Raw genomic sequence first — 26,758 nt, 5'->3', positions numbered from 1 at the left:
TTAGGGTGGAAAGACCTCTTTATAAACTCCACCAGGGAATGTAAAAAAATTTGGTTTTAAAATTTCTCAATTGGTAGTGGGACGTGCATGTGTGTCTATGTGTGTATATTTTTGACACATGACCTATTTTTTTATTAATGAAGTAATAACTATTTTGCTTAATAGGTAAAGGACTTTGCATTATTTTTATCTTTCTGTTTAGTTTGGAAATTGTGGTCTTGTATACATACAAAATACAAAATTATCTCTCATCACAAATGTGAGGTAATTTTTTGGAAGCACTTATCTATTGGCATTCATAATTTCTTTGTCCTGCACAAGCTAGATAATCCAAAATAAAGTTTAAAAAAAGGTTTTTTAAGGGGACTTTCTGGAATAAATCCTATGTGTGTGATTATATGCAAATTATGGAGGGAGGGAATACTTATGAGCAGATGAAATTATTCTCTAATTTAAATTTGCCAGATAATCTGTCAGTATTACAACTTCAGTGCTGTGTTCTTATACATGGAAAAATAACTTTATGCAGTACATGTATCTGTAAATTATTTGAAAACAATTTTAATTGCTGAAACTACTGTGATTAGACTTGAATTTAGTTTATCCCCCTTCTGTTTAATACAGCAGCATTTAATGTGACCCAGAGGGTGCTTTATAAAATTTAATGTGTTTAAGGAATCTCTAATGATGTTAATTAAGTTTGATCTTGCCTCTAGGATAGGACGGTCCTGTAAAAAATTATTTTTTAAATTAACCTGTGTGACATTCAATTTTTCTCCATATTAGGTAGCATCCTCAAAGTTAAGGAAAAAAGTAATTACTTTTAACCATATTAATTTTTAGAGGGAAGCCCTGGCTTTACATAAGGTATTAATGGTTTTACGCAATATACCAAATTATCAACTATATTTTTTGATTTTTTGTATGCTATTGGCACTCAAGTTATAATGAATTAATTCAATTATAGAAAATCTATCGTATGACTAAAATATGCACAATGCTCTGAACAACAAGGAGGGTAAAGAAAATGAGTGGGTAATGCCGTCAAGGTAAATTCCATGAGGGTGGGATAATGTCATTTTCATTTTATTGAGTTAGATCATGGCACATAGATTATATATAGAAGATGGTTGTTAAATGTTGTACGTGTTGAATAGAAGAATGAATCCATAATGAATATAATAGAGAAAGATCTAAGGAAAATGTACAACAGGGACATATGACTATAATAATGCCTTAGAAAAATTCAGAGTGATGTGTCAGTTCCCAGGAGAAAGTAATCATATTAGATTAAGATTGGGAGAGGGGAAGAAACCTAGGAAGGCTGCATCTCATAGGGATTCTTGAGATGGCATTGGAGGATAGAATAGAATTTTAACATCAAAAAATGGGTTTAGGAGTACTCCAGACAAAGAGAAATCACATGAAACAAGGGACAGAGATAGTAACACATGGCAGGTGTTAGGTGATAAGTGACTACTCTGGATCATTTATAATGTGAGATTATGGACTGAAAAATATGGGAAGATTGGACTTTAACATGCTCTGTTAGAATTAGAAAAAAGGAATAATTTATATTCTCTAATCTGTGGGATTGCCAAAATGCTCTACAATAAAGTAAAAAAATCTCCTCAAATTGATAGTGAAAACTATAACATTGCTTTAGGTAAATTGTGCCAGATTTTAAGAGGCAGGATTATCAAATCAGTACCTTAAATTAACCCCAGATTTTTTTTAAAGATTTTATTTATTTACTCATGAGAGACACACACACACACACATACACAGAGAGAGAGAGAGAGAGAGGCAGATACACAGGCAGAGGGAGAAGCAGGCTCCATGCAGGGAGCCTGATGCCAGACTCCATCCAGGGACTCAATCCAGGGACTTGATTCAGGGACTTGATCCAGGGACTTGATCCAGGGACTCCAGGATCACACCCTGGGCTAAAGGCAGACACTAAACCTCTGAGCCACCTAGGGATCCCCTAACCCCAGATTTGATTCAGAAATAGAAGACATGACTTTGGTAATCCTTTCAGTAAACACATTGTAAACTCTCTTGTCTTAATTAGATTTTCTTTTTGTGAATAGAATAAGTTTAGATATTTTTACATCCCCTTAAAGTTATTTCACTAATTATCTGTTTTCCAAATCAGCCACCAAGATACTTGGGTAATAAAGTTTTAATGATAAGAAATCATATTTTTGTATACATCTAAATCTTGGTCCCTAATATATATTTCTACTTTTCATATGTCATTTTAAAAAATTATTTCTTGACTGTACTTTTATAGGAAGTATTGAAGAATTTTTCTTGAACACTTGCGTTTCCTATCTATGGCAATACTGTCATATGGCCATTTGAAGTTGTAAAAGACAATTGGATTGAAAGGAAGCAGATGTTCATTGCTCATGATGAACTCATGTGATGCTACTACCAAAGTATACATCTTCCATATCAATAAGATATTTTTTCATTTCTGCCTTTCTCTGTGTGCACTGGAATTTCTTATGTATGTTATTCACTGCAGGAAGTATAATGTTTGGGGGGAATATTGTGATAAGATTTAAGTGTCATACCAAAGGAATAGTTTTGAGAAATTAACTCAGGAGATTTGAACAGCTGCTTATTTCCTTTTTTTATTATTTCTAGGAAGTGAAACTTTTAAACTAGATTTTCTGAGATGGTTTACAGATAGTTCATATACTAGGAAAAAGATAATAAGGTGCAGGAATCCAGGGAGAAGAAAATCTTTGTGTTTAAAGGTATATTTGAGAATATGTTTAAAATAATTTCTAGTGAAATATTGCCTTCACATCTTAATGAACTTAGTTAAGAGAAATTTTAATGTAATAGTAAATTTATACTCATCATTCTTCTCAGAACTTACTGGAATGTGAATCACTTCCTAGAAACCATAGGATATTTATTTGAAGTCAATGTCTGCTTTTTATGATTCTTTTAAAATGAGAGGATATTCAGGGTCTTCTTAGTATCATCTCCTGTGGCCTTGCATGTGGTCTTGCACATCATTACACAAAGCTGAAATAATGTAGTAATCATAGAAATATTTATTTAAAGCCAGGACTAAGAATTTTATTTATGCTTGATTAACCAATCAAAGTTCCTTGCTCTGACCTTATCCTAGTAGAGGTAATAGTTAAGAAATGATAATCTCTTAGATTTACACTAATATTTTTTTATTTACATTAATATTTACAGGTAACATTATATTTTGAAATATATAATGTAATAATAAATAACAATAAAAAGTAAAAGAAAGCATAATTATGTTAATGTTAAAAATCATATTGCAAGTAGCATAATTAATTTGAGTTTCTCAATTAGGAAAAGTGTCATTAAATCTCTTAATCTCAATGTGTCTCTGTTTTTTTCAGCTGTAAATAAGCTTTAGTAATAACTCTGTCTTGTCTGAGCTGACATTGCTAGTGTGAAAATTGGACTCTAACCCAGGACTTCTGAATCCAAAATGATGATCCTATCTTTAGTAAAATGTCAGTTGTCCCAGAAAACAACCATACAAAGCATATTGACTTTAAACCTTCACTTTTGTTCTATTTTCTCATGTATTTGAGCTAATTGTATGATAGAAAATTTTGAAATTTGAAAATTAAAATGTTCAGTCAAGAATTTAGACATTTTTGTCTCTTGATAACCACCAGCTATGCAGAAACCCAGAATCAAGAGATAACCTGAACTAACAATTTAGAGAGCATATGGTACCATATCCTCATTTTAGGGAGGAAAATACTGGATTGATAGTTCTTTTTATAAAGACACAGCAGGGCTCTCCATGAACTCCATAAAAACTAGAAATAATATTATAATAATGGAAGTTTTGGAGGAAATGATTGCGTCTTTTTGAGCTTTTCATTTAAATAGTCCTTTTTAGGGATGCCTGGGTCACTCAGGGGTTGAGTGTCTGCCTTTGGCTCAGGTCATAATCCCAGGGTCCTGGGAGCAAGTCCTGCATCAGGTGCCCTGCATGGAGCCTGCTTCCTTTCTGCCTATATCTCTGCCTTTCTCTCTGTGTCTCTCATGAATAAATAAATAAAATCTTAAAAAAAAAAAAGTCCTTTTTATATTTGGAGAAAGGAAGAATTTTATCATATTCTTAAGTAAATAAAAAGCAATCCAGATATTTTGTGAAAAGGAGGTATATGCAAAAGGCCAAAAGAGCCTTAGGACCAAAGAAAAAGGCAGACAAGTCCAGCTTCATAAGAAATGGTACATTAAGGGGGCTTACAGGCAGAAATTTGTCTTCAGTGGCCTCAAGATGAGTAGATCTCTGCAACTCCATCTCCCATAAAACCTGCTTTTATAGTCCTAAAGGCTTGGGAGTACATGCTGAGGTACTACCAAGAGAAGAATGTTGCCACTACCGATGTCAGACAAATTATTGTTTGTGTTCTCTTCCAGGATTTTTATGGTTTCAGATCTTTAATCCATTTTGAGTTTACTTTTGTGCATGGTGTAAGAAAGTAGTCCAATTTCATTCTTTTGCATGTAATTGTCCTGTTTTCCCAGCACCATTTGTTGAAAAGACTCTTTTTTCTTGTGTGTTTTTCCCTCTGTTAATTAATCTATGACTATAGATTAGTCATGTGATTATATACATGTGAGTTTATTTCTAGAGTCTTTATCTTGTTCCATTGATCTTATGTCCATTTTTGTGCCAGTATCAGTGTTTTGATTATTACAGTTTTGTAGTATATCTTGAAATCTGGAATTGTGATACCTCCAGGTTTTAGTTCTCTCTCAGGATTGCCTCAACTATTCAGGTTCTTTTGTGATTCCATACAAATTTTAGGATTAATTGTTCTAGTTTTGCAAAGAATGTTATTGGTATTCTGATAGGGATTGCACTGAATCCTATATATTGCTTTGGGTAACATGGACATCTGACAATATTAATTCTTTGAATCCATGAGCACAGGATATCTTTCCATTTGTGTCATTTTCAATTTCTTTCATCAATGTTTTGCAGTACAGATCTTTCAACTCTTTGGTTAAGTTTATTTCTGGGTGTTTTATTCTTTTTGGTACAGTTGTGAATGGTGGTGTTTTTTAGATTTTTGTTTTGTGATTTCATTGTTAGTGCATAGTAACAATACTGATTTCTAGATATTAATTTTGTATCCTGCCACTTTACTAAATGCACTTATGTTAGTAGTTTTTTGGTAGAATCTTTAGGATTTTTGATATATAGTATTCTGTTGTCTGCAAATAGTGACAGTTTAACTTCTTCTTTACCAATATGGATGCTTCTTTTTTTTTTTTTTTTTTATCTGTTGTGCCTAGGACTTCTAGTATTATGTTAAATAAAAATAGCAAGTGTGAATGTCCTTGTTTTCTTTCTGACCTTAGAGGGAATGCTCTCAGTTTTTCACCATTGAGAATGATGTTGGCTATGGGTTTTTCATAATAATGCCTTTATTATTGTTGAGAGTTTCTATCATGAATGGACGTTGAATCTTGCCAGATACTTTTCTGCATCTATTGAAATAATCATATGATTTTTATTCATTTTGTTAATGTCATATATGACATTGATTGATTTGCAAATATTGAACCATCCCTGCATCCCAGGAAGAAGTCCTTCCTGATCATGGTGAATGATTTTTTTTTTTTTTTAATGTGTTGCTATATGTGGTTTGCTAACATTTTTAAGGCTTTTTGCATCTATATTCATCAAGGATATTGGCCTGTAGTTTTGTTTTGTTTTTCTTTGTGCTGTCTTTGTCTGGTTTTGGTATCAGGGTAATGCTTGCCTTGTAGAATGTATTTGGAAGCTTTCCTAAGTGGAAGAAAATTTTAAAGTGACTCTTTCATGCTGTCATTTTGTAGCCCCTCTCTTTATTGTTTCCTAGATTTTAAAAGATATACAAAATCAATAATTTTTGGTTTTAATGAATCTATACTTCCCACCAAATATCAGAATTAGAATGTATATTTCACACGTGGTTGGGAACTAGAAGAAAGAGATTTTAAACTAACATGGTAGATTTCTTGCCTTTAATTTAGTCAGTGGTCTCAAAAAGGATTCCCAAGTACCCAAGATGATATACTGCCAGATTCAATAAAATAACAGCAAACATTACTCAGGTTAAATAACCCATTCTTAGAAATAAAAAAAGAAACAACAGGTGACTTGTTTTGCATATAGTGGGAAAGAAGGTTTCATAGCCCTGTAGGAAATGGCCAGTGGAAGGTTTCCCTCCAGCTAGTTATGGATAGCAGACAGTTAAGAAAATTAAGGTGCAATGTTCTTCTTTTGGCAGATTTTGTGAAATACAAAGTACTAGACTCTGGACTTTAAAATACAGATCATAAGTAAGAGATTTATGAAAATATGAATATAAACCATAATTTTATGTGTATTCTCGATCTGTCTACTCACATATTTATCTAGAAAATGTGAATATTAAGCAAAAAATAGGAAAGAAAATAACCTCTTTAGATTTCAACTTCAATCTAGGATTCTGTTTCTACTTATTTATATGAGATAACAGATTTGCAATCAAATTAAATTAAATTATTAAATTATAGGCTTGCAATCAATGAAGTAAAGAGCTGGCCTTAAGTAACATGGGAAGATTGGATTATTTCCTTTAAGTTTGTATTCTTAGATGCTCTTACCTCAGAGATAATAGATATAAGCAGGAAAACTTAGAAGAAAAACTCTTCCTTCCTCTTTTCTCACTAGCCATTGCAGTAATGAAAGGATTAGGTTTAGGAGATATGGGAAGAGAAAAGGCAAGAAAGTACTCATAGGTCTTATTAACTTAGTTGTACTAAAAATACAGGCTATGAATGAAAGTTCAAAATATTTTTATTTTTTAAAATACTATTTACATTTCAATAAAGGCTATTTCTGGGATGCTGAATCTAGAAATCAGACTAAGATGAACATAAACCAAGAGTAGAGAAAAATAATTCTCTAAACAGACTTTTCTGAGGACTAGCATTCTTACCTGAAATCAGCTATGCACTGTGTAATTTTATAGATTTTTATGTAGTTGAAAATGTACCATTTTTCAATTAAATTATCAATTTTTTAAAAAAGTCTTATTTTTTTTATTCATGAGACACACACAGAGAGAGAGAGAGAGAGGCAGAGACACAGGCAGAGGGAGAGGCAGGCTCCATGCAGGGAGCCAGTCTGATGTGGGACTTGATCCCAGGACTCCAGGATCAGGCCCTGAGCTGAAGGCAGGCACTAAACTGCTGAGCCACCCAGGCATCCCAAAATTTTCAATTTTTTAATTCATTCTGAAATTACTGAAAAATTTCAATTTTGTTCTATTTGTTTCATTAAGGTTTGAGAATAATTTTATTTTTTAAAAGAGAGAAATGGTGATTTCAACAAATGACATTGTTAGGAGTAATGGCAAGGACAGAGACTGAAACCATAGTACTAAGTATTTCCTGAAGGCACATGCTGGTTCAGTTATGAGAAGTTGTATATAATTTAAAACAAATTCATATTCATGGCCAAATTAAAGAAGAAAATTCAATTTAACTTTTAAAATTCCTTAAGCAGAAACAGGTACAGCTTTCAGGCCAGCGCTCTAGCTAGTTGTTATTTCACAGCAGGAATTCTTCCTCTCCCTTTCTTCCTTCCTCCTTCTTGTCCCTTTCCTTACACATGTATTGAATACCAACTGTGTGGGTGGCACTGTTTGGTGCAGAGGCTAGGAAAAGATAAATAGCCTCTGTCTTTAAGGGATTTGCAATTAATAGTTAAACAGCCTTGAAATTTTAACTTAGTTTGAAGAAACTAAATGCAAAGAGATTTAAAAGGAGAAAAGTCTTTAGGGACAGCCAATTCACGTGTAGTTATTAAGATTCTCATAAACAAGATCTACAACTGTATTCTTTGTCTAATGTACTGAAGACTGACTTTACAATCTATTAGCTTGTCGAGGAGAGCTATGAAGTTGCGGAATGAAACAAATAGCCTTGTTTTTTTCTGAATTAGAGACAGAGACTGGGATTGGAAGACCACAGAGGATGGATCTTTGAAACTGTCTCTCCAATGTGGCATTAACCATTCTCCTTTTTCTTCTGACCTAAAAATACAGCTAGAGTATAAAAGGGGAAATAATAAAAACATTTTTATAGTTGCCCTGTATCATATAATCCAATAATTTCAGCAAGATATTTGAAGAATTTCTTTGTCTTGTGGATATTTATCTTTTCCAAGTCTAAAGAGTTTAGCAAATGGCAACATAATGAGCAGTGCAAAAACAACTCTTAGGTGACCAGTTTGCAATCAAAGCATGCTCTATGAATCCCTGTTATTATTCCCCCTTGTTTGCTTTATTATTTTCTGTCTTATTTTGTCTAAAGCATTCTCTTACTTGATACTGCATCTTTTCAATAGCTCCTTTCTGTAAAATCAACTGCCAATGCTAATTGCAGAGGCTTAGTACAGATGCACTGAGTGGAGACCTCAGAGATAACATCTTTATCTTAAGTTTTATAGAGCCCAAGACTGCTCTTATCTTTTAATTCTCTCTGTAGCAGCTGCACTTATCTTTCATGAACAGATTTGAAATGTGACGAAAATGCTAACAAATTTGCCAATACATAACCTTTTCTTTCCAGTATCATTAAGGATTAGGGTGAATGACTCATTTTCTAGTATTATCCATATGCAATTGTGGTCATTACTGACCCCTTAATTATTGCTATTAGATTCCATAGAATTTTAAGCACTTTGCAACTTTCCTATTATTTGGAAACGAAATATTTTCAAAGATGCCAATATTACTGCTCTGATATTCAAGCATATTTCTTCAATAGCTAAATTTTGCCTCATTCTACTCATAGAAATAAATAATATTAATGAATAAAATCTCAAATGAGGGATGCCTGGGTGGCTCGGTGGTTTCGTGCCTGCCTTTGGCCCAGGGCGTGATCCTGGAGTCCCGGGATCGAGTCCCACGTCGGGCTTCCTGCATGGAGCCTGCTTCTCCCTCTGCCTGTGTCTCTGCCTCTCTCTCTCTCTCTCTCTCTCATGAATAAATAAATTAAATATTTTTTAAAAATCTCAAATGATCTCCCCACTCCTATTTTCCCCACAAAATACTCACTTTTAATTAATGATAAATAATATAAAGAAATACACATTTTAAAAATTAAATGCCTAGAAGTCAAAATCCACTTTAGAGGCAGACAAATTATTGATACTGCTATTTAGTTCTTACTAACTTTTCTATAATTTCTATTGGTATGCCTGGCTGAAAATCACTACTTTTTATTCACTTGGATACAGGCAATAATAATAATGATAATGGCTAACCTTTATTTTGTACCTATGATGTGGGAGCCATTATACTGCCTGACTTGGAATATTTTATTAATTCACACAGTAATCATAGTATCTTCATTTTATAGCTGTGGTTAAGTATTTTGCCCCAATTTGCATAGGCAGAAACTGACATAACTAGGATTTGAACCTTTGTCTTTGTGAGTGATGCCCAAACCAGCTGCAACCTCCTCCACACACACATTCAATCACTGTAGTATAATTTGTCCTTCATTACCTTGCTCTCCAGGTGCCTCTGAGGATGAATGTAAATTGATTTATTTGAGACTTTTCAGAGCCATATTTTGCATGATAATGATTTTCTTTTTATCCCTCAAATTGCCACTTTATTTTCTACCCATAAGGTCTAATGCATTTTTATGTTTTTTCTTTTTTTTTTCTGAGAACACAGTTGCTTATCTCTGTATTTCCTGTGCATAGCACAGTTTCTGGCAAATGGAAGACTCTAAGTGAATATTTACTTATTTTCTTATAGATTCATATGTAATTTTTATTTAAAATCAAACTGTGCATACAATTTTGCTAATAATTATTATCAAATAAGTTTAGAACATCAATCCGAACATCATCCCAAGTCAATAATATCAGTTCAGATACATCATGTTTAATAGATCCATGGTATTCCTTGATATGCCTGTACCATAGTTAATTCACCCAATCCACCATTTTTGAAATTTTAGGTAGTTTCCAATTTTTAGCATTTGTTATCAGTGTTGAGAGGCATGTCTCTATGCTTAGTTCTTTATATATAGCTATGCCCAATTTTTAAAGAAAAGGCATTTATTAGGTCAATGGGTGTGTACATTTCAAGTTTTGGTCGACACTGATAAAATTTATGTTCCCCGCAGAGCGAGATGAGGTAGAAACAAACAAACATCGCTAGATAAAACATAGATTTTATTTACTGCAACAACAGATTTGCTACTATATTCTGAGCAAGCCACCTAACCTATCTATGAGTTTATTGATAACATCCTGGATGGAGATTTAATGCCTGTTATAATTTACAATTCGTAAGTATTCACAGAACATGTAAGAAAACACTCAAAACTCAAAAATGAGAAAACAAAACATCCATTTAAAAAGTGGGCACAATATTTGAATAGGTCTTCACCAAAGAAGATATAAGGATGGCAAATTGCATTTGAAAAGATGCTCAACATAATTTGTCATTAGGGAAATGAAAATTAAAATCATAGTTAGGTACCATTACACACATATTAGAATGATTAAGATAAAATAAGACAGAATAAAATAACAAAACCCGACAAACCTGGTGAGGATGTGGAACAATTGTAACTCTCATTCATTGCTGATGGGAATGCAAAATGGTACAACTACTTTGAAAAACAATTGAGCAGTTCGTTGTAAAGTTAAATATACCATATGATCCAGCAATTCTACCCCTGGGTGTTTACTCAAAGGAAACAAATGTTTGTGTGTACATAAAAACCTATAGTGAATATTTACAGCAGCTTTATTCATGATTGCTCAAAATTGGAAACAACTGATATCCTTCACCATGTGAATGGATAAACCAACCATGGTATATCCACTCAATAAAATAATACTCTGCCATAAAAAGAAATGAACTGTTGATATAAACCAATAACATGTATCTCTGAGATAGCTGAATAAATATAGACAGAACTGAGAACACAATGTGCTTATATGAAAGAGATATGAATATTTGATTTCTGTGAAGCTATAGTATTTATCCATTTGTATTAAATCTATTTATTATTTTGTTTATTCTTTAGCTCATTCATGATCTCAGTAAATTATTAGTGAGTTCCTAAAAATAGGCCTGATAGCATTCCAGAACTGAAGGATAAAGATGAAAATACCTACCCTTGAAGAAGTTGTAATGTAGCTGGGGAGAGTTATTTTTCACTACTTAAAAACAAAAACATAAGCTATATAGTCAAACAAGCAGTTGTGAAATATATGTTCAAAGTGCCAGTGGGTGCAGAGATGAGGGTGCTACTAACTGCTTGGTAGAGTGTGAAATCATATGTTATATTTGATGCGGGGTGGGCCTATGTTTGTTAAAGATTGATATGCATTTTCTAAAAAGAATTTGGGATGGTGTCACTGCATCTATCTAGAACTGAGTGATATGTCCTCACAATATATTTGAATGAAATAAATTACCAACTCCAAAGGCTATTTGGGAATAAATAAATTTTCTTTCTCTTGGATAGATGGTTTCGATATATACTCCTAAATTGGGATTAGGCATACATCAATATAATATAATATAATATAATATAATATAATATAATATAATATAATAATATAATATAATCTGAATCATGAGTATAATATAATTTATTTGGGATATTATTTATTTTAAGGCACATTTTACTTTATAAAAAATTTTTCAGGTAAAACATGGATGTATTCTCATCAAGAATCTGGCAATATGTTATAATTTTTTAAAATCTCATGTTTTTCAAATTCTATATTTCTCCAGAGAATATGAATCATGAGTAGGACCGTGTTTTTTTTATTTTAATAGCATCACAGAACTTTTCCACAGGCAATTTGACATTTAATTATGTTAGTAATGGAATTTACAGAGGATAAAGATCTATTAAATTATATTGTCATTATTTGAAAAATATTATTTCTGCATTTATCCCTGAGGTCATCCTTCCATTCCCCATTTTCCCCTCTTCCCCTTCCCAGATATTATGTTTTCTCTCTCAGAATTGAAGAATTTCCTAGTATCATTGTATATTTTTTCTTTTTTTTTTTTAATTTTTATTTATTTATGATAGTCATCAGAGAGAGAGAGAGAGAGGCAGAGATACAGGCAGAGGGAGAAGCAGGCTCCATGCACCGGGAGCCCGATGTGGGATTCGATCCCGGGTCTCCAGGATCGCGCCCTGGGCCAAAGGCAGGCGCCGAACCGCTGCGCCACCCAGGGATCCCCATTGTATATTTTTTCTATATGTAGTATTATATCATCTACAAATAGTGAAACTACTTCTTCTTTACCAATCTGGATGATTTTTATTTCTCTTTATTGTCTGATTGCTGTGGCTAGAAATTTCAGTACTAAGTTGAATAAAAGTAGTGTCATTGGACATCCTTGTCATGTTCTTCATCTTAGAGTAAAAGTTCTCAGGTTTTCACCATTGAGAATGCTGTTTGCTGTGGGTTTTTCACTTATGGAACATATTATGTGGAGGTATATTCTCTCTAAACGTACTTTGTTGAGAGTTTTTATCATGAAAGGATGTTGTACTTTGTCAAATGGCTTTTCTGCATCAGTTGAGATAGTCATGTAGTTTAGAACTTTGTCTTATTAATGTGGTGTGTCATGTTGATTGATTTGTGAATATGGAACCACCTTTGCATCCCAGGAATATATCCTATTGATCATGGTGAATATATTTTTAATGTATTTTTTTTGTATTCAGTTTGCTTGTATCTTGCTATTGATTTTCGCATTTATGTTTTTTTCATTCAATCTGCTTTGTTTAATTAAAATTAATATACACAAATATGTCCACCCAGTGCTCTAAATTTATACCTCTCTATACAAATACACAACAAAATAAGGCAAAAACTAGGGCATAAAGATGCTAAAACAAATATCTATAAAAACACCACATAAAAATGCTCTTGAAAAAGTAGTCTATAGTGTTTCGCTCCAGTGAAGTACATCTTTTTAACCATATAATTGTACATAAAAGGTATATTCTTGCTGGCAAGCTAACTTTCAATCTCCTTGCACCTCTCATCTGTTGTCTGAATAATTTCCTGTTTTTTTTTTTAAATAAATTTATTTTTTATTGGTGTTCAATTTACCAACATACAGAATAACACCCAGTGCTTATGCTGCCAAGTGCCCCCCTCAGTGCCCGCCACCCATTCACCCCCACCTCCTGCCCCCCTCCCCTTTCACCACCCCTAGTTCATTTCCCAGAGTTAGGAGTCTTTTTGTTCTGTCTCCCTTTCTGATATTTCCCACACACTTCTTCTCCCTTCCCTTCTATTCCCTTTCACTATTATTTATATTCCCCAAATGAATGAGAACATATAATGTTTGTCCTTCTCCGATTGACTTATTTCACTCAGCATAATACCGTCCAGTTCCATCCACGTCGAAGCAAATCATGGGTATTTGTTGTTTCTAATGCCTGAGTAATATTCCATTGTATACATAGACCACATCTTCTTTATCCATTCATCTTTCGATGGACCCCGAGGCTCCTTCCACAGTTTGGCTATTGTGGCCATTGCTGCTAGAAACATCGGGGTGCAGGTGTCCCGGCGTTTCATTGCATCTGTATCTTTGGGGTAAATCCCCAACAGTGCAATTGCTGGGTCGTAGGGCAGGTCTATTTTTAACTCTTTGAGGAACCTCCACACAGTTTTCCAGAGTGGCTGCACCAGTTCACATTCCCACCAACAGTGTAAGAGGGTTCCCTTTTCTCCACATCCTTTCCAACATTTGTGGTTTCCTGCCTTGTTAATTTTCCCCATTCTCGCTGGTGTGAGGTGGTATCTCATTGTGGTTTTGATTTGTATTTCCCTGATGGCAAGTGATGTGGAGCATTTTCTCATGTGCCTGTTGGCCATGTCTATGTCTTCCTCTGTGAGATTTCTCTTCATGTCTTTTGCCCATTTCATGATTGGATTCTTTGTTTCTTTGGTGTTGAGTTTAATAAGTTCTTTATAGATCTTGGAAACTAGCCCTTTATCTGATACGTCATTTGCAAATATCTTCTCCCATTCTGTAGGTTGTCTTTTAGTTTTGTTGACTGTATCCTTTGCTGTGCAAAAGCTTCTTATCTTGATGAAGTCCCAATAGTTCATTTTTGCTTTTGTTTCTTTTGCCTTCGGGGATGTATCTTGCAAGAAGTTACTGTGTATCAGTTGAGTTTGGATGTAAAGTTCTGTAGATATCTGTGAAATCCATCTGGTCCAGTGTTATCATTTACAGCTCTCCTTTCTTTGGAGATGTTGTGCTTAGAAGACCTATCAAGTATAGAAAGAGCTAGATTGAAGTCACCAAGTATAAGAGTATTATTATCTAAGTATTTCTTCACTTTGGTTATTAATTGATATATTTGGCAGCTCCCACATTCGGGGCATATATATTGAGGATTAAGTCCTCTTGTTGGATAGATCCTTTAAGTATGATATAGTGTCCCTCTTCGTCTCTCACTACAGTCTTCGGGATAAATTTTAGTTTATCTGATATAAGGATGGCTACCCCTGCTTTCTTTTGAGGACCATTTGAATGGTAAATGGTTCTCCAACCTTTTATTTTCAGGCTGTAGGTGTCCTTCTGTCTAAAATGAGTCTCTTGTAGACAGCAAATAGATGGGTCCTGCTTTTTTATCCAGTCTGAAACCCTGCGCCTTTTGATGGGGTCATTAAGCCCGTTCACGTTCAGAGTTACTATTGAAAGTATGAATTTAATGTCATCATGATATCTATTCAGTCCTTGTTTTTGTGGATTGTTCCACTGAACTTCTTCTTAAAGGGGAATTTTAAGAGTCCCCCTTAAAATTTCTTGCAGAGCTGGTTTGGAGGTCACATATTCTTTTAGTTGCTGCCTGTCTTGGAAGCTCTTTATCTCTCCTTCCATTTTGAATGAGAGCCTTGCTGGATAAAGGATTCTTGGTTGCATGTTCTTCTCATTTAGGACCCTGAATATATCCTGCCAGCCCTTTCTGGCCTGCCAGGTCTCTGTGGAGAGGTCTGCTGTTACCCTAATACTCCTCCCCATAAAAGTCAGGGATTTCTTGTCTCTTGCTGCTTTAAGGATCTTCTCTTTATCTTTGGAATTTGCAAGCTTCACTATTAAATGTCGAGGTGTTGAATGGTTTTTATTGATTTTAGGGGGGATCTCTCTATTTCCTGGATCTGAATGCCTGTTTCCCTTCCCAGATTAGGAAAGTTTTCAGCTATGATTTTTCAAATACATATTCTGGCCCTCTGGCCCTTTCCACGCCCTCGGGAACCCCAATTAAACGTAGGTTTTTCTTCTTCAGGCTGTCGTTTATTTCCCTTAATCTATCTTCATGGTCTTTTAATTGTTTGTCTCTTTTTTCCTCAGTTTCCCTCTTTGCTATCAACTTGTCTTCTATGTCACTCACTCGTTCTTCCACCTCGTTAACCCTCATCGTTAGGACTTCTGGTTTGGATTGCATCTCATTCAATTGATTTTTAATTTCTGCCTGATTAGCTCTAAATTCTGCAGTCATGAAGTCTCTTGAGTCCTTTATCCTTTTTTCTAGAGCCACCAGTAGCTGTATAATAGTGCTTCTGAATTGGCTTTCTGACATTGAATTGTAATCCAGATTTTGTAACTCTGTGGGAGAGAGGACTGTTTCTGATTCTTTCTTTTGAGGTGAGGTTTTCCTTATAGTCGTTTTGCTCAGTGCAGAGTTGCCAAAAACAAGTTGTATTGGGAAAAAGAGAAAAAGAGAGGAGAGAAAGAAGGAAAGAAAAGAGAAAAAGAAAAAAGAAAAAAGGAAGAAAAAAGGAAAAAAGAGAAGAAAAAGAAAGAAAAAGAAAGAAAGGTGAAAAAAAAAAGGATGGGGAAGCATCAGAAATCAAAAAGAAAAAAAAAGAAGAAAAAAAAACATGGGGGAGTATCTCCTGATTCTGTATACTTTAAGTCCCTTGACTTCCCCCGGACCTTGTCCGTCTAGCTGGTCTTCTGGGGGAGGGGCCTGTTGTGCTGATTTTCAGGTGTGAGCACTTGGGGGAGCTGCTCAGCCCCCTGCCTGGTGCAGGGCTCAGTGGGGGTTGTTTACCCCGTGAGGCCCCAGGAGCAACAGCCCCAGTGGCGGTGGCAGCTCTGGAGCCCTGGAGTCCGCTCCCGCAGTGACTAGGGAGCTCTCGGTCTGCTCAGATCTGCTCAGCTCGGGGCAGGAGCGTCCTCGCTGTCCTGGGCCCTCCCGGCCTTTCCCTGATCCGGGGGGAGGCCGAATCCTGGGCTGTGTCCCGGCGCCCTGTGCTCCGGGGCCTGCGCTGTTGGATTTGCGCTCCCGCCCTGCAGCCCCCTCCGGGGAGCCGCCCCCGAGCCCCCCCAGCTGCTCCCGCCCCGCAGCCCCCTCCGCGGAGCCGCCCCCGACTCCCCCCCAGCTGCTCCGGGTCCTGCCTGCGCGCTGCAGCCCTTAGGGAGCTCGGCGCACTCTCCCGGGGCGCAAGTGTCTGTTAGTGTCCCCGGGAGCCCGAGGGCATCCCCGCCCCCCTGGTTCCTGCTCCCACTCCCCGCGAGCCCCTTTCCGCCCGGGAAGGTCGGTGCAGCTCCTGCTCCTCCGGGACGGGGCTCTCCTGTCCTGGGGACACTCGCCCCGGCCTCAGCCCGGCTCCTCGCGGGCCCCTCCCCCTTGGAGGCCTTTTGTTTCTTTATTTCTTTTTCCCCGTCTTCCTACCTGGATAGAAGCGCGAACTCTTCTCACTGTAGCGTTCCAGCTGGTCTCTCTTTAAATCTCAGGCCGAATTCGTAGATTTTCGGGATGATTTGAAGGTTATCCAGGTAATTTGGTGGGGACAGGTGACTTGGGGACCCTGCTCTTCTGCCATCTTGCCCCTCCCCCTCTGATTTTCGCATTTATGTTCATCAGAGATATTGGTCTATAATTCTCTTTTTTGATAGTATATCTGGTTTTGGTATGAAGGGAATATTGCCTGATAGAAAGAATTTAGTAGCTTTCCTTCCTCTTTAATTTTTGGAGTAGTTTCAGAAGAATAGGTATTTGCTTTAAATGTTTGGTAGAGGGGATCCCTGGGTGGCGCAGCGGTTTAGCGCCGCCATCGGCCCAGGGTGTGATCCTGGAGTCGTGGGATCAAGTCCCACATGAGGCTCTCTGCTTTTCTCTCTCCTCTCTCTCTCTCATGAATAAATAAATAACATCTTTAAAAAATAAAAAAAACAAATAAATGTTTAGTAGAATTCATCTGTGAGGTCATCTGATTCTGGGCTTTTGTTTGCTGAACGTTTTTATTACTGATTCATTTTCATTACTAGTAGTTAGTCTGTTAAAATTTTCTGTTTCTTCCTGATTCAGTTTTGGATGGTTATGTTTCTAGGAATTTATCCATTTCTTTTAGGTTGTCTAGTTTGTTTACATATAGTTTTTTTCATAATAATCTCTTATAATTCTTTGTATTTCTGTGGTATCAGTTGTTATTTCTCCTCCGTTTCTGATCTTATTGATTCAGGTTCTCTGTCTTTATCTTTTATGAGTCTGGCTAAAGGTTTATCGATTTTGCCAATCTTTTCAAAGAACCAGCTCCTGGTATCATTAATCTGTTTTTTCAAAGTCTCTATTTCATTTATTTGTTTTCTAATCTTTATTATTTTTTTTCCTTCTACTGAATTTTGGGTCGTTATCTGTTCTTCCTTTTCTAGCTCCTTTAAGTGTAAGGTTATGTTATTTATTTGAGATTTTTTTTGCTTCTTGAGGTAAGCCTGAATTACTATAATCTTCACTCTTAGAACAGCTTTGCTGCATCCCAAAGATTTTGAAATATAGTGATTTCATTTTTATTTGTCTCCATGTATTTTTTTGGTTTCCTTTTTGATTTCTTGGTTGACCCATTTATTTTTTAGTAGCATGTTATTTTACTTCTATGTATTTCCATTATTTCCAGACTTTTTTTGGTGATTGAGTTCTAGTTTCATAGTGTCATGGTCAGAAAAAAATGCATGGTATGACTTTAATATTTTTGAATTTATTGAGACTTGATTTATGGCCTAATAAGTGGTCTCTTCTGCAGAATGTTCCATGTGCATTTGAAAAAAATGCATTCCACTGTTTTTGGATAAGATGTTCTGAATATATCTGTTAGGTCCATCTGCTTCAACATATCACTTAAAGCTAATTGTTTCCTTGTTGATTTTTCTGCCTGGATGATGCATCCATTGCTGTAAGCAGGGTGGTAAAGTCCTCTATTAATATTGTGTGACTGTTCATTTTTTCCTATATGTCTGTTAATAGTTGTTTGATCTATTTAGGTTCTCCCGTGTTGGATGCATAAATAATTACAGTTATTATATTCTCTTGTTGGATTGTTACCTTTATTATGATGTAGTATCCTTCTTTGTCTCTTATTACAGTCTTTGTTTTAAAGTCTATTTTGTCTAATTTAGTATTATTTCCCCAACTTTCTTTTTACTTCCATTTACATGGTAATTGTTTTTCCACTTTTTCACTTTCAATCTGCCTGTGTCTTTAGGTCTGAAATGAGTCTCCTATAGACAGCATATAGTTGGGTCTTTCTTTTTTATCCATTCAGTCACTTTATGTCTTTTTATTGGAGCATTTAGTCCTTTTACATTTGATTTAATTATTGATAAGTAGATACTTATTGTCATTGTATTACTTGTTTTATGGTGGTTTTTGTAGTTCTACTCTGTTCTATTCTTTTTCTCTAGCTCTCTTCCCTTGTAGTTTGATAGCTTTCTTTAGTGTTATGTTTGGATTCCTTTCTCTTTTTTGTGTCTGTACCTATTGTAAATTTTTGGATTGTTATTACCATTAGGTTCATATATAGCATCTTATGTGTATATAGAGGGTCTATAAGTATGAACCCATTATAAAAGCACTAAATTTTTACCCCATCACAATGTATATGTTATTCTTTATGCCTTTTTATTTTGTGAATCCCTTGATGATTTTTATAGATAAAATTGATTTTACGGCTTTATGCTTTAACCTTTGTACTGGTTTTATAAGTGATTAATCTATTATATCATATGTTTGCAATTACCTATGATAATTTTTCCTTTCCTAGTTTCCCTACTCCTGAACATGGCCTTTTCTTTCCACTCAACGAATTCCCTTTAATGTTTCTTCCAAGGCTGGTTTAGTGATGACAAACTCATTTAGCGTGTGTTTGTGTGGGAAACTCCTTATCTATCCTTCTGTTCTAAATGTTATGGAAGGAGTATTTTCGGTTGAAGGTTTTTTTCCTTTTAGTACCTTGAATATACCATGCCACTTTCTTCTGCCTGCAAAGTTTCTGCTAAAAAACCTATTGATAGCTTTATGGAGTTTCCCTTGTATGTAACTGTTTTCCTACCCTTCCCTCCCCACCATTTCCTTTCCTTTTTCTTTCTTTTTGGTGCTTTTAAAATTGTCTATCACTGTGTTTGTTTGTTTGTTTGTTTTCCATTGTAATTATTATGTATCTGGGCATGGACTTCCTTTGATCATTTTTTTTTCTCTGTTCCTCCTGGATTTGTATGTCTGTTTGTTTTCTCAGATTAGAGATGTTTTCAGCTCTTATTTCTTCAAAGAATTTTTTCTGCTCTTTTCTCCTCTCTTCTGGGATCCCTACAATGAAAATGCTATTAAGCTGGATGATGTCAAGTTCCCTTAATCTAGTCTCATTTTTTTTATCATGTTTTTTTCTACTTGCTCTTCAGTTAGATAGCTTTCCATTACCCTGTCTTCCACAATGCTAATTTATTCCTTTGCCTCCTCTAATCTTCTATTGATTCTCTCTAGTGTTTTTCATTTCAGTTACTGGGTTCTTCATTTCTGATTGGATCTTTTTTATATTTTCTATCTCTTTGTTGAAAGTCTCATTGAGATCCTCCACTCTTTTCTCAGGCCCTTTATCTTTATTACTTAGAATTCTTTACTAGTTATATTGCTTATCTCTATTTCCTTTAGCTCTTTGGTTGTGGCTCCTGTCTTGACAGCCTGCAAGGTACTCCAGCAGGGATGGATGCCGCTCCAAAGTGACCCTTGCCCTGAGGACAGGGAAAGATAACTATACATACCAGTATATCCACAGCCCCACCAGTCAAACTTTATAGCTGGCACAGAGGATGCCCTGCCCAACAGTGTACCTGCAGTTCTGGCAGATGGCCTAGGGTAATGTGTCTGGTCTGATTGCCAGCCTGCCCACCAACAAAAGCCTTTCAGAGTGCAACACAGGGAGAGCACCATACAGTTCAGTGTGACTGTAGTCCTGGCAGATAGGCTGTTGGCAGATATCTGGTATAATAACTAACATGGCCCAATTATAACCTGGAAGCTGCCCCAGAATGGTCACTTAATAGCACAGGGGCCAAACCCTTTGCAGTGTGCCCACAACAGGAAAAGTGGGATGTTACATCTGACTAGACTGAAGGCAAATGTGGCTCAGCCACAACAGTATAGGGCACACACAATCCACATAGGATATATTCCTAAAGTGCCTAGTTCTAGTGAACAACTGGCATTGTGCTACAGGGTATCACACAACCTCTTCTTCATAAGGCTGCTACTTTCAAAATCAGGAGATGTAGCTGACTACTCTAATACATAGAAACAAACACAGAGAGTCAGATAAAATGAGGAGACAGAGGAATATGTCCCACATGAGATAACAGGACAAAGCAACGGTCAATATTTTTTTCTTTGTGAAGGTTCTTTAAATTTTTGGCTACATTTAGTTCCATAGACTTCTCATCTGAATTTTAAAAATGCCTCATTAGTATCTACTGAACACAAATCTTCTAGGCTTTTGAATGTGATTTTTTTGAATCTATTGATCAATTTGGTGAAAATCGACATCACAACAGTACTGATGATTCTGGTCCATGAACATGGTATATTTCTCCATTTATTTAGGTTTTCCTTAGTATCTCTTGGTAACATTTTATGGTTTTAACGCACATATTTTACACATTGTCATATTTATCTCTAAGTATCTAATACCTTTATGCTATAAGTGGCACTATTTTTTTAAATGGCCCATCTTTTTGTTTCAATTTATGAATATTCATTGCTAGTATATCAAATGCAATTAATTTTATGTGTTGCTCTTATTCTTGCTAACCTGATAAACTTACATACTAGCTCTAATACAAGTTGAAAATAATAGACATCTTTGATTTGCTTTGTTCATAGAAGAAATTAAGAAATTAAGTCTTTCATCATGATGTATTATGTTAACAGTAGGATTTTATAGATGTTCTTTATCAAATTGAAGTTTTCTTCTATTCTTGGTTTGTTCATATATAAGTTTGACTGGAGGATTTGGACTTTTTCTCATTTCACAATTCCATGTATTTTTCTGAAGCACCTGGAGGTGGGGAAGAGCACATTCCCCTTAATTAGAGAAGGTAATAATAATAAAAAAGAACCTAAATAACTCTGAAGATAAACTTGGCTAAATGATAATTTTGATTAAGACACTGTACACTTACATTCACATTTAATCTTTAAGGAGGAACGTTCATTTTGGTAGTGCCTAAGACAGTGCTTTGCAAATAGTTGGCTATTAATAAGTACATTTCTTGGATAAAGTGAGAAATTCCATATACAGTGTCAAAGATTGAACTGGACAGAATTAAATAGGCAATCAAGGCTATTATAGTAGGGTAGAGAGATTGAACTCTTAATGAAAGGTAGGAGGATTTCTTAAGCATTAGAGTGAGCTAATGAGAAAGTACTGAAAGACTTTAAGGGGAGTGGCAGTCAATGTGATTAGACCATTTGTCTTTGCTAATTGGTACTTATTAATTAAGACAGGGAAATAGGAACAGTGTCTTCCTTGATGATCACACTTTCAAGGGATGACTTCCAAGTCCTTGAGAAAGATATTCCTGGGAAGTAAAATGGGCAAGGGGCTGGAGAAGATTTACATTTTAAAGAGAAAAAAATTTACAGTTGAAAGATTTCTAAAGTACATGCTCTAAGAAAAGTGAAGTCAGGGGCCAGTAGTGTGAAAGAAACTTGTCTGAAATTTAGTCAAACCAAGGGTTACTTTAAGGCCTAAGACCATCTTGGGAAACAGATTGCTGGTACTATTATCCAGAAGTCTACACATTTAACCTTTACTCTTTTACAAATGTAGATTTATACAAAACAAAAGAGGATGGAAAGATTAACATAAATCTATCATCATAATAGACAATAACTCAGAGGATGGGTGTATGGCATCTTTCTATATGAAAATGCATGTAATTTTACTTATTCTAAGGACCTGCAGCAATATTCTAAGAATACTGCAGCAAATGCAATTTAATGGTTCTACTTAAGGCTCATTATTGGGATTTATGATGATTTGGTTTTATGATGATAATTTTTTAGATAGCTAAATGGTCTTTAATTTTTTTGTGCCTTCTATATATCTGACTTTAGTTGTTCAGAATAGTTAGCTTTATTATAAATGGATTTTAAAAGTTAGGTAATTTTTTTGCATATTTTAAATGTATAAAATTATAAATTATGTTAATAAATCTCCATTTATGCCATTTTGCTAAATTATTCTGTTGAAATTATGTATTCTGATAATAGCAACTTAAATTTTTGCCAGTTCCTTTAACACAGGGTAGTAAACCATATTACATGTTACTTTTAAGGGAAAACACATTTTTTGAAATATTTGTATTAATTAGGTCAATTTAATAATTAAGAGATGTAGTTAATTATATGTAATCCTGATTATATACAAACTTCTTTGTATTATATCCAACTTGATAATTACTATGGAAATATCAAGTATGTTTTAAAAGGATAATATTGTTGGAGAAGAAACTGTCTCCTATTCAAATACAGTATTTGTGCTAATAATATTTAGAAGAATTCAGGGAGACCCAAGGTGGTGAAACCCACCCAAGCACCTGAATAAGTGAGACTTGCTCCCAAACTCTGCAAAAGACTGGAGAAAACTTTATTGAAGAGATTGGCGACAGGGTAAACATTCAGTATTTTCTGAACTGAAATTTCTGCAGGGGTTCATAGGCTTGGTTTAGAACTTTCACAAGGTAAAAGAAGCTGGTGTAATGAATTTAGGGATGAGGAAGTAATACAAGTAATATTTATTTCATAGTACTTTCTTATACACTTTGCCACAAATTGAAAAAGTAAACTGTACCTCTGAGCAGATCCAGATATCAGCCTTGCTACTACCATGGCTCAGAGACCACAAAACACTTTTCTACCCACTGCCAACCACTTCTGACACAGAACATCCAGTAAAGTATACTGGTGCAGAAGGCCAAACTGGCCAAGTAAGCTGAGTAATACATTAACATAGCAGCCTGCATGAAGTCTGTAACTGAGCAAGGAGCTGTATTATCCAACAAGGAGAGGAATCATCTCTCAGTTGCTTATAAAAATGTCATAGGAGCCTGTAGGTCATCTTGGAGGTTTATCTCAGGGAGTGAGCTAATGATGTGAAGTGCTGAGAGAAACAGCAGATGGCTTGAGAATACAGAAAGTGATCTCAGAGGTGTCTGCAACGGTGTACTGTCTCTTTGGGAAACTTGCTTCACAAGCACAGAGCAAAGTCTTCTGCTTGAAAATGTAAGAAGACTACTACTGATACTTGGCCAGGTTGCTGCTGGTGGGGACCAGAAAGAGACTATGAATCCATCATAACAGGCATACCAAGAAGTTGTTTAAATCAGTAAAAGGAAATGAAACGAAAACATCCTATGGTGTTAGGTCTGGCTGTCATTTCTCTGTGTTTTATTGTGCAATTCTGAACTTCCTGGACAAAGACTGCTCTTTTGCAAAGACAACTTCCTTTCCTGTTTAATTGAAATATAACTGGCACATAATATTGTGTAAATGTAAGGTTTGTAGCATAATAATTTAATATATTTATATATTGCAAATTGATTATCACAATAAATTTAGGTAACATCTCACATAGTTACATTTTTTTCCCTTGTGATAAGAAATTTTAAGATTTATTCTCTTAGCACTTTCAAATATATGATGTTATTAATTATAGTCATTATCTTGTACATTACACCCCCAGAACTTATTTATCTTATGATTGGAAGTCTGTAGACTTGATCACCGGTACTCAATTCTCCCATGCCACCCCCTCAAACTCTGGCAACCACAAATCTGGCTCTATTTCTAGGAGTTTGGTTATTTTAGATTTCACATACAAATGAGATCATACAGTATTTTTCTTTCTTAGGATCTATCCATGTTGTCACAAATGGCAAGATTTTTCTTTTTTATGGGTGAATAGTATTCCTGTACTTTGTATTTGTGTATGCATGTATACACTACATTTTCTTTATCCATATACCTATAGATAGACACTTAAACTGCTAAGGCAGCTTTTGAGGAAGCCATTGATAAATTCAATATATTAATAGAGAGTCATACAAAGGCAACTTGCTAATAATGCAAAGACTGAGAAGCAGCTTGGCATGTGGACATAGGATCCTTAAGAAGACAAAGTGAGAGAGGAGGGGATAATTAACCAGACTTCCAGCTTTAGTCTATCTTATTCTGAAATTTACACAGTGGACCATTTGTTATCCATATAAGAAGTTTCTTGTTTACAATTTGTGACATGGATATGTCACTTCTATTTGAATTTCTATTTTTCCCCATATTGATTTTGGGTTTAATATTAGGAAAATAGAGCCAGTTAACATACAGAAATGTATCTATTTTCATTTCCTTTTTTCACATTTAGACTCGATTCCTTTCTCCATTGATTCTACTTTTGTTTTATCAAGATATTTCATCTTTCTTTAATAAGGTTTTGCCATTTTTTTCATATAGGTCTCTTAATTTTTATTACTTTTCCTAGATATTTTATCATTTTGTTTGGCTATTGTTCACTAGATTTTTTATTTTTACTTGATATATAATTGACATATATTAGTTTCAGGAATATAATATAATACAATTAAATGATTACAAAAATAGGTTGATCATTCACTACCATATATAGTTATAAATTTTTTTTCTTGTGATGAAAATTTTAAAGATTTACTTTTAGCAACTTTCAAATATAGAATACAATATTTTAAAAAACAATTTTATTTATTTGAGAGTGAGAGAGAATGAGAGCATGAATGGGGTGGGGCAGGAGCAGAGGGAGAAAGAGGGGGAGAAGCAGGCTCCCTACTGAGTAGGGAGTCCAATGTGGGGCTCTATTACAGGACCTTCAGATTGTAACCTGAGCAGAAGACAGATGCTTAACTGACTGAGCCACCCAGGTGCCCCAAATATACAATACAGTACTAACAATGATAGTCACCATGCTGTACATTCCATTCCATTACTTACTTATTTTATAAATGGGAGGGAGTTTATACATTTTGACCCCTCCCTTACCCATTTCATCCATCTCTTATTGCCTGCCTCTGACAACCAACAATCTATGAGTTTGTTTTTTTGCTTTTAGATTCTACATATAAGTGAGATCATATGGTATTTGTCTTTCTTTGTCTGACTTATTTCACATAGCATAATGCCTTTAAGGTTCATCCATGTTGTCACAAATGGCAAGATTTTATTCTTTTTTATGGCTTAATAATACTATATATAAATATACATACATATATATATATATATATTACATTTCTAGCCATTCATCTATCAATGGACACTTAGATTGCTTCTATGTCTTGGCTATTGTAAATAATGCTACAACAAACACAGAGGTTCATAAGCTTTTCAGGTTAGTATTTTCATTTCCTTTAGACAAATACCCAAGGTTTAATTTCTGCATCATATGGTTCATTTTTGTTTTTTTTTTTAAAAAAACCTCCATACTTTTTCCCATAGTGGTTACAACAATTTACATTTCCACCAACAGTACAAATGGGTTCCTTTTGTTCCCAACACTTGTTATTTTTTCGTCTTTTGATATAGTCATTCTAACAAACATGAGGTGATATCTCATTCTGGTTTTCATTTACATTTCTCTGATGATTAGTGATGTTGAGCATCTTTTCATGTGTCTGTTGGCCATCTCTAGAATAATGTCTATTCAGACCCTCAGCCTATTTTTTTTTTTTTTTTTTGCTATTGAGTTATAAGGGTTCTTTATATGTTTTGGATATTAACCCTTATCATTTATATGATTTGCAAGTGTTTTCTCCCATTTGATAGATTGTTTTTTTCATTTTATTTATAGTTTGCTTTGCTGCAGAGGGGCTGTTTGGTTTTATTCAGTTCCATTTGTTTATTTCTGCTTTTGTTGCCTTTGCTTTTGGTGTCATGTTTTTCACATTGCATTATTTGTAAAATTACCTATTGTTTATTTTCATTTTTTTTGTTATACTCATTTTATTTTTGCTTAAATATTTTAAGCAAAGTAAACAAAGACTTAAAAGTAAAGATGCAGTTAAAGTGAATTGCTTTTTATAAAGTAATATCCATTACTTTATATATATCAAATAGAGAAGTAATAAAAGCAAAAACAGTAAATGAACGAATGCTTAACACTTTTAAGGTTTTTTGCTTTTTTGGTATTTAAGAAACTTGTTAAACATGCATGTACTTGAACAGAAATCTCACAGAGGAAGACATAGACATGGCCAACACGCACATGAGAAAATGCTCTGCATCAGGGAAATACAAATCAAAACCACAATGAGATACCACCTCACACCAGTGAGAATGGGGAAAATTAACAAGGCAGGAAACCACAAATGTTGGAGAG

At 34.9% G+C, this 26,758-nt stretch overlaps 1 pseudogene; it reads left to right on the top strand.

Moving 5' to 3' along the window:
• The first annotated feature begins 1,038 nt into the window (after positions 1–1,038).
• On the top strand, positions 1,039–23,875 carry LOC140640664 (14-3-3 protein zeta/delta pseudogene; annotated as a pseudogene).
• The last annotated feature ends 2,883 nt before the right edge of the window (positions 23,876–26,758 follow it).

Source organism: Canis lupus, chromosome 9 (assembly GCF_048164855.1).
Source record: "Canis lupus baileyi chromosome 9, mCanLup2.hap1, whole genome shotgun sequence".
NCBI lineage: Eukaryota > Metazoa > Chordata > Mammalia > Carnivora > Canidae > Canis > Canis lupus.
Note: the sequence above shows the minus strand (reverse complement) of the source record. Positions and strands in the feature narration are given on the sequence as shown.